We start from the raw sequence: 13440 nt of genomic DNA, 5'->3' as shown, positions 1-13440 counted from the left end.
TCATATGCAAAATTAAATCTTTAGGCCAACTTCACACAACTGCATTCTTTTTGCGGAATCAGCCATTGGCGTCCGTGCAAATCACATGCATTCAAAGGCATGTAAAATTGTTTGATCGCTCATACTCGCAGATACGATTTGCGTATTCCATGAGTGGAGGGAAAAAAAATTATTAATTTAAAAATCGCAGCATGCCCTCTAGTTTGCTGCGGACGTTGGCAGACAGCCTCTACTGAAGTCAATGGAGGCTGTTAGACCCGCAGCCCATACGCCATTAACATTTCGTATAGGCCGCGGATCCCCGCATCATCGCTTAGCAATGGCGTGAGATAACAAACATTCAAGAAAAAAAAGAAAAAAAAACTGTACAGCGCATGAACGACAGCGTGCCGCCCCGGTCATCTGCATTACATAATAACAGGTGCGCAGGGTCACCGACCACATGTGGAATCCAACCCCTTCATGTGAAGCCGGCCTTACAAGGACAAGATTGGTATGAGTTTCTGGACTAATATCGTGCTCGCCCGTGTAAATGCACCCTCACAGAGAGGGTCATTTGTTACAATGTATCAGTCCAGAGTTCTGTCTAAGCTGGATACAACTGTAGCGAATTCTACACTGCATGAGAGGGTCCAGATCAGACCTTGAATATGGGGGGCATTTCCGATGTCGGGGTTAGTACAACTTACTCCAGCGCGAGTAATACTTGGAGAGACAAGGCTTCTTCAGGTACTAAGCGCATCTCGACAAAAGTGTACGCCAGGTTGTACCTAGTGGCCATTTCTGGTATCCTTTATACTAGTTTCTGGCACAAGTCTATTGGTCTGGGGGAGAGACACACCCTTTTTAAAAATTAGTGGGGCTGGCAACAGACAAAAGAAAAGTAGAACATTTTTGCTCAAATACCTGCTTGCGCAAAAATGTGTGACTTTAACAAATGAAACATTTAGGAATTAACTGGATGTTTTTTAGGGCGCCATTACACGTTCTCTAGCAGCTGCCGCCAACACATGGCTTTTCCCCACATTGCTGGGCTGCAGGTTAGCCCCATCACATGCGTGTTAGCAGTGCTCGTATGACAGCGCCCTTAGAAGGAGGCAGGACTTCTCCCATTTAGAATGGGAAGCCCCTATCATAAGGGTTAAGCTCTCGATGTTTGGACCGGCTGCACATTTTCTGTCCATTGCTGCCAGAAATAATGTTTTTCTCCTGCAAACTTTGCCGGTAAGTGTGAGCAGGTGGGACGCAGGAATGTCCGTCCAGCAGCGAGGCCTCACGGATGCGTCATCTGCAAACTGCACTCATCGCAAGCCTGAAGAAGAGCGGCTCAACTAGTGCCAAACCTCAGATGCGGCTCATTGAGGGCCCTGGCTGGACATCTGGAAAAGAACGAGGAGACCTGGAGACGGCACTTGGAGAAATGAGTATTAGCAGCTGAGCCGAAAATCTGGAGAATGTGGAGGGGGGGCAGTGCGGAGACGATGCCTCCTTATAATGGATCAATACCTGAACTAGGAGAACCCTAATAAGGCAGCAGAAAATCCGAGGAGATTCTCAGGTACCCCACACAGGCCATATGGGTGCCAATCCCTCAGTTATCTCGACTCCCTTCACATTAGAAGCTTAGGGTCTGCTCGTCTTCATGCTTTACACTGCAGTTTTGCTCTGTTCTCCATGGGGCTCATGTACTGAACAGTCTAAAGCCGCACTCTGGCAAAACCGCATTCGTAATGTGCTGCATCGGACTGCCCTCCCCCACCGGCCGCCATACACATTAGATAACAGTTGGATGAATAGGAGGGCGACGTGCAGAGAACGCCCCATATATCAGGACACAACAATCGCCGATTCTGCCAAACCACAAGCTTCTCACCTCAGCGCTGCTGTGGAAACAATTGTTCCAAGAGATCAGTCGTCTACTGGAACCGCCGTCGGCTCGCGGCTCTCAAATATCCGTCACCTGAAAGAGAGAAAGTAACAACTGAGACATCATCACTGAACAGGACCCGCAGCGACTTACCAACCCGGGCCGAGCCCCGTAGGCTGCATGTATACCATCTATTGAGCCCTTTACCACTATATACACTGGATGGCCACTTTATTAAAGCCCCCGGCCCTGACACGATTGCCGCTTCCCTGTATGGAAATCAGCAGTGACCCCGGAGTGCGGCATAAAATCATGTGACAAGTTTTCCGCGGAACCGTTTCGGTGTGAATCCACATTAGAAGGGAAAATCCAGCGATCGGAGAGACTTCCAAGAAGGCCGGTCATCGGTGCTGGACTAGCCGGGGCCGGGATCTCACTATTAACCGCATGTGGTTTTCTCATGTAACGGTGTGGAGAGTATACAGAGAATGGCGTGATCAGGAAAACATCCAGCAAAAAGGGATCCTCTGAGCGGGAAAATTTTTTTAAAAAAAAATCAGCACCGAAAGGGGTCAGAGGAGGATGTTCTCACCAACAGGCACAGCGCAGTCAGAAGCAGCCGTACAATACTAGGCACCATCTAATGTGTCCAATCGCACAACTCGGCGATCCTTAGCACAGTGACTATAACGGACGACCAGTTTTAGCGCCATTGTGTTTAAAAGAAGCAGAAGGACGAGACTCCAGCAGGCAAAAGAGAACACACTGGATCACTGAGCAGTGGAAAAAAAACACTGAAAACCAAGAAAATATACATACACTTTATAGTAGAAAATGTATATACTTTATTCTGCATCATTCACACAAAGAGAAAAGGAGTAATGGGATATAGATTCTAGAATGCCATATCTCTGGGGGCCGAGCTAGCTAATATGTCACAGAAACCCCCCAAAAGGAAAATGTATATACTCAATATCCACAGCTATTCCTGGCGGATGTAAACCAAGTCATATACCAAAATATTACCAATCAAGAATGATAAAAAATTAGCATCGAACACCCACAAGTATGGGTGGCGATCAGAAACCAATTCATATGCCAAGTGCCACAGTGCTATAAAATGCCACGAAGTACGACGTGGTTAGATGCTAATGGGGTTTTACCATATTAGCCCAACTCACCCGGCTCCGTCATAGCCACCTTCTGTAACAACCGCACATATAAAGAAACTAACGTGCGGTTGACAATGGAAAAACATCACCTGATTGGATGAATCTAGATTTCTGTAGCCCCCTGCTGATGGGAGGATCAGAATTTGGCGCAAGCAGCATGAATCAACGACCTCTTACGGTCAGAACCTCCATCTGGAAGCTTCTTGTCCGCAGGGGCCGATATTCCTACAGAAGGATGACACCACCTAGAAGTTCCAAGGCGCTACCAAATTCGGGTCTCTAATAAAGTGGACACTCAGTGTACATACACGCTGACTCCAGCAATACAGATATACAACCCCCCTCATCATTATTATTACTGTGCGCTCCATGGCGGTGGGCGACAGCCGAGGACCACCATCGATGTGCAGAGCATTCAGTAGCACTAGAACAATCTATTTCCCATATAATTCCGTATGTAGATAGACGCTGAGCGGGACCCCGGCGCTGCAGGTTGCCTTTAACCAGGGGTCCCCAAGGAGAGTTCACCAGCTCTGATGGAGCCACCATTGTGTCCTCGGGGCACGGGACTCCTTAATTTCTCCTATTTTGGATCTAAAGTGGAAGACGGCAATTAGAAAACCCCGGGGAACAGAAGAGCGGGCAGGCTTCCCAGCCATACATTACTGCAAGGTTAACAGCGCCTTTTGTTCTGCTCCGTCCAATATTACACAACAATTTGTGCAACAATCAGAAGTCTGAACGTAAAAGATCCTGCCAACTGGCCACACATGCAGCAGAGGTGAGCCAGCGCTGGGCGGGAGCTGCTGCACAAGTCAGCAAGCAGATTATATAGACTGATCCTTAATGGAAATCACTGCGACGACATTGACTGCTTGTAGTCTACTACACCGAGACCATCAATATGGCTACAGTCCCAATGGGGGTCATCAGCTTGTGCAGGGATACATGATCAGGGCATATATAAGGAGTATGGGAAAGCTAGATGATGACACCTATGGGAGCTGGTGCTGCACGGTGCTTATAATAGATAATCTACACTGATACATTGTAACAAACCCTCAACTGTGAGAAGTATTGGATGTCTGTGGGTTTTAAGCCTCAGTCAATTGCAGAACTTTTCCTTACATGATGGAAAAACAGTTTCTTGGACCCAGCTGACCTCCTCCTCTGCGGCTTCCGGCAGATTGGCCACTCTACCTATAATGCTAATAATGATCTGAATAGAGAAGCCCTGCAGACTGTTCCACCCGCGTGACCCCAATACCCAGGCCGTCATTAGTGGTGACAGGACGGGTTCCGGGATCTGGCTGAACATGTTTATAACTGTCACTTCCAGTTAGTCATTGTTCTATCGCCATTAACACAAGTCACTCAGCACAGAAGCTTCCAGTCCCAGGGCCCGACGCAGGTGGGGGCCAACATCTATACTGGAGCGCACAGCAGACAAACTCGTGGTCACTTCTCAGATTACAAAGGTGGAATTCAATATAAACGCATCACCCAAGACCAGAAGCCGTAACAATGGTCACAGATGGCACCTCACATCACCATATATACACAGATATAAGCTATAGCAATACTGCAGCTACTGCGTATATACATAACCCTGTACTATACTCCAGAGCTGCACTCACTATTCTGCCAATGGTGGAGTCACTGTGTACATACATTACTTATCCTGTACTGATCCTGAGTTACATTCTGTATTATACTCCAGCGCTGCACTCACTATTCTGCTGGTAGAGTCTCTGTGTACATACATTACTTATCCTGTACTGATCCTGAGTTACATCCTGTATTATACTCCAGAGCTGCACTCACTATTCTGCTGGTGGAGTCACTGTGTACATACATTACTTATCCTGTACTGATCCTGAGTTACATTCTGTATTATACTCCAGAGCTGCACTCACTATTCTGCTGGTGGAGTCACTGTGTACATACATTACTTATCCTGTACTGATCCTGAGTTACATCCTGTATTATACTCCAGAGCTGCACTCACTATTCTGCTGGTGGAGTCACTGTGTACATATATTACTTATCCTGTACTGATCCTGAGTTACATCCTGTATTATACTCCAGAGCTGCACTCACTATTCTGCTGGTGGAGTCACTGTGTACATACATTACTTATCCTGTACTGATCCTGGGTTACATCCTGTATTATACTCCAGTGCTGCATTCACTTTTCTGCTGGTGGAGTCACTGTGTACATACATTACTTATCCTGTACTGATCCTGAGTTACATCCTGTATTATACTCCAGAGCTGCACTCACTATTCTGCTGGTGGAGTCACTGTGTACATACATTACTTATCCTGTACTGATCCTGGGTTACATCCTGTATTATACTCCAGTGCTGCATTCACTTTTCTGCTGGTGGAGTCACTGTGTACATACATTACTTATCCTGTACTGATCCTGAGTTACATTCTGTATTATACTCCAGAGCTGCACTCACTCACTACTTCTCTCTGTGTGCTGTGCATGTGAGAGATAGAGAAAAGAAAATTCTGCTCCCCTATAAACAGTGAAAAGAAAACCTGCTTCCCTATAGGTGAAGTGTATGGGAGGGATACAGATAGGGGAGCAGGATCTCCTCTCCTCTGTGAGCTGAATAGGGGATAGAAGAGATCCTTCTCCCCCATACACTGCACACAGAGGAAATCCGGCTCCCCTGTGTGTGCAGTATATTGGAGAGGGGCAGTAGGATCTACCCTGCTGTGTGTTGTGTACGAGAGAGACAAGGGAGGTCCGGCACCCAATGAGTCCAGTGTATGAAGATAGAAGAGGAGATCCTGCTCCCCTTTCTCTATGTGAAGTCTATGGAAAACATATTGACATAGAAGAGGAATTTCTTCTCCCCTATCCCTCTCTCTTCCTCCCTTATCAGAAAGAAAAAAAAAAGAATCAATTTTCCTAAAGTGCCATCATTTACCTTCTCACACCTCCGCAGACTGCTCCCTGCTTCTGTTATCTCTGGCGCTGACCATGCTGGTGTCACCCAGCAGCCAAGATCAACGTCCCGTGTGACACATCAGCACACACTTGGTGACTGGCCGGTGGGAGATTCGCAGCCTTGACCTCTCCTGTTCCTTTATATCAGTCACTGATTCATCTCACAGAACTCCACATTCAGCCACCTACGGGGGAGCAGCAGATCCAGCAGCCGAAATCCCAAACAGTCACGGCTCAGGGCCTCCTGTGTCCTCCTCTCATCCCATGCACCAGGCTACTGTGGAGCTGAAATGGCTAGAACAAGAGGGCACAACATGCAGTCCGCAACGCCATCCTTTGTGGCCCCAAATCATCTGGACACAGAAATATGTATACGTGGCGGCTCATTAGTAGTTTTCATGTCAGGGTGAAGAGGAGCAGCACAAGCAGGGCAGCAAGTACCACGGGTGCACTGTGTAGCCATGTCCGGGCCCCCTATATATTAGGACAAGTACTAAGGGTGCCCTGTGTAGCCATGTCCGGGTCCCCTATATATTAGGACAAGCACTAAGGGTGCACAATGTAATCATGTCTGGTCCATATACATTGGGACAAGCACTAAGGGTGCACTGTGTAGCCATGTATGGGTCCATATACATTAGGACAAGTAATAAGGGTGCCCTGTGTAGCCATATATGGGTCCATATACATTAGGACAAGTACTAAGGGTGCATTGTGTAACCATGTATAGGTCCTCTATATATTAGGACAAGTACTAAGGGTGCATTGTGTAACCATGTATAGGTCCCCTATATATTAGGACAAGTACTAAGGGTGCATTGTGTAACCATGTATAGGTCCCCTATATATTAGGACAAGTACTAAGGGTGCATTGTGTAACCATGTATAGGTCCCCTATATATTAGGACAAGTACTAAGGGTGCATTGTCTAACCATGTATAGGCCCCCTATATATATTAGGACAAGTACTAAGGGTGCATTGTGTAACCATGTATAGGTCCCCTATATATATTAGGACAAGTACTAAGGGTGCATTGTGTAACCATGTATAGGTCCTCTATATATTAGGACAAGTACTAAGGGTGCATTGTGTAACCATGTATAGGTCCCCTATATATTAGGACAAGTACTAAGGGTGCATTGTGTAACCATGTATAGGTCCCCTATATATTAGGACAAGTACTAAGGGTGCATTGTGTAACCATGTATAGGTCCCCTATATATTAGGACAAGTACTAAGGGTGCATTGTGTAACCATGTATAGGTCCCCTATATATTAGGACAAGTACTAAGGGTGCATTGTGTAACCATGTATAGGTCCCCTATATATTAGGACAAGTACTAAGGGTGCATTGTGTAACCATGTATAGGTCCCCTATATATATTAGGACAAGTACTAAGGGTGCATTGTGTAACCATGTATAGGTCCCCTATATATATTAGGACAAGTACTAAGGGTGCATTGTGTAACCATGTATAGGTCCCCTATATATTAGGACAAGTACTAAGGGTGCATTGTGTAACCATGTATTGGTCCCCTATATATTAGGACAAGTACTAAGCATGCACTGTGTAACTATGTCTTGGTCCCCTATATATTAGGGCAAGTACTAAGAGTGCATTGTGTAACCATGTATTGGTCTACTATATATTAGGGCAAGTACTAAGGGTGCATTGTGTAACCATGTATAGGTCTCCTATTAGAGATGGGCGAGCACCAAAATGCTCGGGTGCTCGTTACTCGAGACGAAATTTTCGCGATGCTCGAGGGTTCGTTTCAAGTAACCCCATTGAAGTCAATGGGCGACTCGTGCATTTTTGTATTTCGCCGATGCTCGCTAAGGTTTTCATTTGTGAAAATCGGGGCAATTCAAGAAAGTGATGGGAACGACACAGCAACGGATAGGGCAGGCGAGGGGCTACATGTTGGGCTGCATCTCAAGTTCCCAGGTCCCACTATTAAGCCACAATAGCGGCAAGAGTGGGCCCCCCCCCCCCTCCCAACAATTTTTACTTCTGAAAAGCCCTCATTAGCATGGGGTACCTTAGCTAAGCACCACACTACCTCCAACAAAGCACAATCACTGCCTGCATGACACTCCGCTGCCACTTCTCCTGCGTTACGTGCTGCCCAACCCCCCCCCCCCCCCCGCACGACCCAGTGTCCACAGCGCACACCAAAGTGTCCCTGCGCAGCCTTCAGCTGCCCTCATGCCACACCACCCTCATGTCTATTTATAAGTGCGTCTGCCAAGAGGGGGAACTGCAGGCACACACTGCAGGGGCGGGGCGATAGCCCATAATGCTGTACAGAAGCAATGAGAAATCCAATCCTGTGCCACCTCCATCAGGAGCTGCACACGTGGGCATAGCAATGGGGAACCCATGTGCCACACACTATTCATTCTGTCAAGGTGTCTGCATGCCCCAGTCAGACGGGGTTTTTTTTATAAATAGTCACAGGCAGGTACAACTCCGCAATGGGAATTCCGTTTGCACCCACAGCATGGGTGGCTCCCTGGAACCCACCGGCGGTACATAAATAAATCCCATTGCATTGCCCATCACAGCTGAGGTAACGTCAGGTTTAATGCAGGTGGGCTTCGGCCCACACTGCATGCCCCAGTCAGACTGGGGTTCTTTAGAAGTGGACACATGGAGTTACAACTCCGTCTGGACCGACAGCATGGGTGGCTCCCTGGAACCCACCGGCGGTACATAAATATATCCCATTGCATTGCCCAGCACAGCTGAGGTAATGTCAGGTTTAATGCAGGTGGGCTAAAAATTACTAGGATTACACTGTAGGCGAGGGCCCAAAAAATTGGTGTACCAACAGTACAAATGTACTTCAGAAGAATTGCCCATGCCCAACCAAGAGGGCAGGTGAAACCCATTAATCGCTTTGGTTAATGTGGCTTAATTTGTAACTAGGCCTGGAGGCGGCCCAGTTAAAATTAAAAAAAATTGGTTCAGGTGCAAGTTTCAACGCTTTATTGAATTGAGAATTGAAACAGTTAAACATTGTTTACAAAAGTTATATGACTGAGCCTTGTGGGCCTAAGAAAAATTGCCCGTTCGGCGTGATTACGTCAGGTTTCAGGAGGAGGAGGATGAATATAATACACAGATTGATGAAGCTAAAAGGTCCCCATTTTTGATGGTGATAGAGAACGATGCTGCCATCCGCGGGTGCAGCCTACGTATTGTTTAGGTATCGCTGCTGTCCGCTGGTGGAGAAGAGAAGTCTGGGGAAATCCAAGCTTTGTTCATCTTTATGAGTGTAAGCCTGTCGGCACTGTCAGTTGACAGGCGGGTACGCTTATCCGTGATGATTCCCCCAGCCGCACTAAACACCCTCTCTGACAAGACGCTAGCCGCAGGACAAGCAAGCACCTCCAGGGCATACAGCGCGAGTTCAGGCCACGTGTCCAGCTTCGACACCCAGTAGTTGTAGGGGGCAGAGGCGTCACGGAGGACGGTCGTGCGATCGGCTACGTACTCCCTCACCATCCTTTTACAGTGCTCCCGCCGACTCAGCCTTGACTGGGGAGCGGTGACACAGTCTTGCTGGGGAGCCATAAAGCTGTCAAAGGCCTTAGAGAGTGTTCCCCTGCCTGTGCTGTACATGCTGCCTGATCTCCATGCCTCCCCTGCTACCTGGCCCTCGGAACTGCGTCTTCTGCCACTAGCGCTGTCGGATGGGAATTTTACCATCAGTTTGTCCACCAGGGTCCTGTGGTATAGCATCACTCTTGAACCCCTTTCCTCTTCGGGTATGAGAGTGGAAAGGTTCTCCTTATACCGTGGGTCGAGCAGTGTGTACACCCAGTAATCCGTAGTGGCCAGAATGCGTGTAACGCGAGGGTCACGAGAAAGGCATCCTAACATGAAGTCAGCCATGTGTGCCAGGGTACCTGTACGCAACACATGGCTGTCCTCACTAGGAAGATCACTTTCAGGATCCTCCTCCTCCTCAGGCCATACACGCTGAAAGGATGACAGGCAAGCAGCATGGGTACCCTCAGCAGTGGGCCAAGCTGTCTCTTCCCCCTCCTCCTCATGCTCCTCCTCCTCCTCCTCAACGTGCTGAGATATAGACATGAGGGTGCTCTGACTATCCAGCGACATACTGTCTTCCCCCGCCTCCATTTCCGAGCGCAAAGCGTCTGCCTTTATGCTTTGCAGGGAACTTCTCAAGAGGCATAGCAGAGGAATGGTGACGCTAATGATTGCAGCATCGCCGCTCACCATCTGGGTAGACTCCTCAAAGTTTCCAAGGACCTGGCAGATGTCTGCCAACCAGGCCCACTCTTCTGTAAAGAATTGAGGAGGCTGACTCCCACTGCGCCGCCCATGTTGGAGTTGGTATTCCACTATAGCTCTACGCTGCTCATAGAGCCTGGCCAACATGTGGAGCGTAGAGTTCCACCGTGTGGGCACGTCGCACAGCAGTCGGTGCACTGGCAGATTAAACCGATGTTGCAGGGTGCGCAGGGTGGCAGCGTCTGTGTTGGACTTGCGGAAATGTGCGCTACGCCGGCGCACCTTTCCGAGCAGGTCTGACAAGCGTGGGTAGCTTTTCAGAAAGCGCTGAACTACCAAATTAAAGACGTGGGCCAGGCATGGCACGTGCATGAGGCTGCCGAGCTGCAGAGCCGCCACCAGGTTACGGCCGTTGTCACACACGACCATGCCCGGTTGGAGGCTCAGCGGCGAAAGCCAGCGGTCGGTCTGCTCTGTCAGACCCTGCAGCAGTTCGTGGGCCGTGTGCCTCTTCTCTCCTAAGCTGAGTAGTTTCAGCACGCAAATCTGGGGGTGGGTAGGACGTGAGCGGTCCCAGGCTCTGACTCGGTCCCAGCCTCCACTAAATTCACCCAATGTGCCGTCAGGGAGATATAGTGGCCCTGCCCGCCTGTGCTTGTCCACGTGTCCGTTGTTAAGTGAACCTTGGCAGTAACCGCGTTGGTGAGGGCGCGTACAATGTTGCGGGAGACGTGGTCGTGCAGGGCTGGGACGGCACATCGGGAAAAGTAGTGGCGACTGGGAACCGAATAGCGCGGGGCCGCCGCCATCATGTTTTTGAAAGCCTCCGTTTCCACAAGCCTATACGGCAGCTTCTCCAGGCTGATCAATTTGGCTATGTGCACGTTTAATGCTTGAGCGTGCGGGTGCGTGGTAGCGTACTTGCGCTCAAACACTTGCGCTAGCGACGGCTGGACGGTGCGCTGAGAGACATTGGTGGATGGGGCCGAGGACAGCGGAGGTGAGGGTGTGGGTGCAGGCCGGGAGACGGTCATGTCTGTGTCCTGAGAGGGGGGGGTTGGATCTCAGTGGCAGGTTGGGGCACAGGGGGGAGAGGCACTGGTGCAAACCGGAGGCGGTGAACGGCCTTCGTCCCACCTTGTGGGGTGCTTGGCCATCATATGCCTGCGCATGCTGGTGGTGGTGAGGCTGGTGGTGGTGGCTCCCCGGCTGATCTTGGCGTGACAAAGGTTGCACACCACTGTTCGTGGGTCGTCTGCACTCTCAGTGTAAAACTGCCAGACCTTTGAGCACCTCGGCCTCTGCAGGGTGGCATGGCGCGAGGGGGCGCTTTGGGAAACAGTTGGTGGATTATTCGGTCTGGCCCTGCCTCTACCCCTGGCCACTGCACTGCCTCTTCCAACCTGCCCTGCTGCTGCACTTGCCTCCCCCTCTGAAGACCTGTCCTCAGTAGTCTTAGCAAACCAGGTGGGGTCAGTCACCTCATCGTCCTGCTCTTCCTCCGAATCCTCTGTGCGCTCCTCCCTCGGACTTACTGCAATTACTACTACCTGAGTGATAGACAACTGTGTCTCATCGTCATCGTCCTCCTCACCCACTGAAAGCTCTTGAGACAGTTGCCGGAAGTCCCCAGCCTCATCCCCCGGACCCCGGGAACTTTCCAAAGGTTGGGCATCGGTCACGACAAACTCCTCCGGTGGGAGAGGAACCATTGCTGCCCATTCTGGGCAGGGGCCCGAGAACAGTTCCTGGGAGTCGGCCTGCTCCTCATAATGTGTCATTGTAATGGAGTGAGGAGGCTGGGAGGAAGGAGGAGCAGCAGCCAGAGGATTCAGAGTTGCAGCAGTGGACGGCGCAGAACTCTGGGTGGACGATAGATTGCTGGATGCACTTTCTGCCATCCATGACAGGACCTGCTCACACTGCTCATTTTCTAATAAAGGTCTACCGCGTGGACCCATTAATTGTGAGATTAATCTTGGGACGCCAGAAACGTGCCTCTCTCCTAATCCCGCAGCAGTCGGCTGCGATACACCTGGATCAGGAGCTCGGCCTGTGCCCACACCCTGACTTGGGCCTCCGCGTCCTCGCCCGCGTCCTCTAGGCCTACCCCTACCCCTCAGCATGCTGTATTACCAGTAGTGCAGAAACAGAACGCTGTAATTAAATGTGCCGCTTATTGGCCTGTGGTTGGAGGCCGACTTCGCTTATGGAACGTACAGCAGAGCCAGGAAAGAATTTTGCGCAAGCCTGTAGTGAGACGTAGGTGCGTATGACTGAGCTAGTGGAATTCACAGAGCAGAAGCAGTCAAGTGTCCAAAGGCCACTAGTAGGCCTTAAGTATTTTGCTTCTATTTTTTTAAAGGCTGAACTGAGACAGCAGACAGATACTGTAAGCAGCGTATATATGTATACTGTTTCCCTCTGGACGGGATGACGGCGGTGATGTAACGGGCAACGCAGAGCCAGGAAAGAATTTCGCGCAAGCCTGCTGTAACACTTAGCTGCGTAATAATTAGGACTACTACCCCCAGCAGAGACGCAGTACACTCAAGACGGTCACAGGCAGCCCAAAGATAGTATTTTTCCCAAATTTGTTTGAAAAAGCCCACTGCCTATATAGACAGTATATCTCTTTCACCTTTCCCACTGTCCCTGCCTCACCAGTACTGGCCCTATACTATGTACAATGACTGCAGACTGCAGACTGCGGACGCAATGCTCTGCACGCCCGATATACCAAAAAAATTAAAAAATTGTGCAACACTGCTAAAAGCAGCCTCAACAGTACTGCACACGGTTAGATGTGGCCCTAAGAAGGACCGTTGGGGTTCTTGAAGCCTAATATAACACCTAACACTCTCCCTATAGCAGCTCCAGCATCAGCAGCACTTTCCCTGATCTCTGTCAGAATGCATCTGTGGCGAGCCGCGGGAGGGGCCGATTTAAATACTCAGGTGTCACCTGATCTCGCCAGCCACTCACTGCAGGGGGGGTGGTATAGGGCTGGAACATCACAGGAGGAAGTTGTAATGCCTTCCCTGTCTTTCTATTGGCCAGAAAAGCGCGCAAATGTCTCAGAGATGAAAGTAACTCGAACACCGCGTGGTGCTCGCCTCGAGTAACGAGCATCTCGAACACGCTAATACTCGAACGAGCATCAAGCTCGG

The 13440-nt window shown here is 49.6% G+C and overlaps 1 protein-coding gene across 4 annotated transcripts in view; it reads right to left on the bottom strand.

Moving 5' to 3' along the window:
- The window catches only part of MYLK (myosin light chain kinase), a 202622-nt gene that overhangs the window by 172806 nt on the left and 16376 nt on the right, over positions 1-13440 (bottom strand). For all 4 annotated transcript variants that reach the window (XM_066575314.1, XM_066575316.1, XM_066575317.1 and 1 more), the window contains exon 2: positions 1874-1960. The gene's annotated coding sequence lies outside the window, so the exon portion shown is untranslated. The remainder of the gene's footprint in view (positions 1-1873; positions 1961-13440) is intronic.

Source organism: Eleutherodactylus coqui, chromosome 8, assembly GCF_035609145.1.
Source record: "Eleutherodactylus coqui strain aEleCoq1 chromosome 8, aEleCoq1.hap1, whole genome shotgun sequence".
NCBI lineage: Eukaryota > Metazoa > Chordata > Amphibia > Anura > Eleutherodactylidae > Eleutherodactylus > Eleutherodactylus coqui.
The sequence above is the reverse complement of the archived record's forward strand: the minus strand, read 5'-3'. Positions and strand labels throughout refer to the sequence as shown.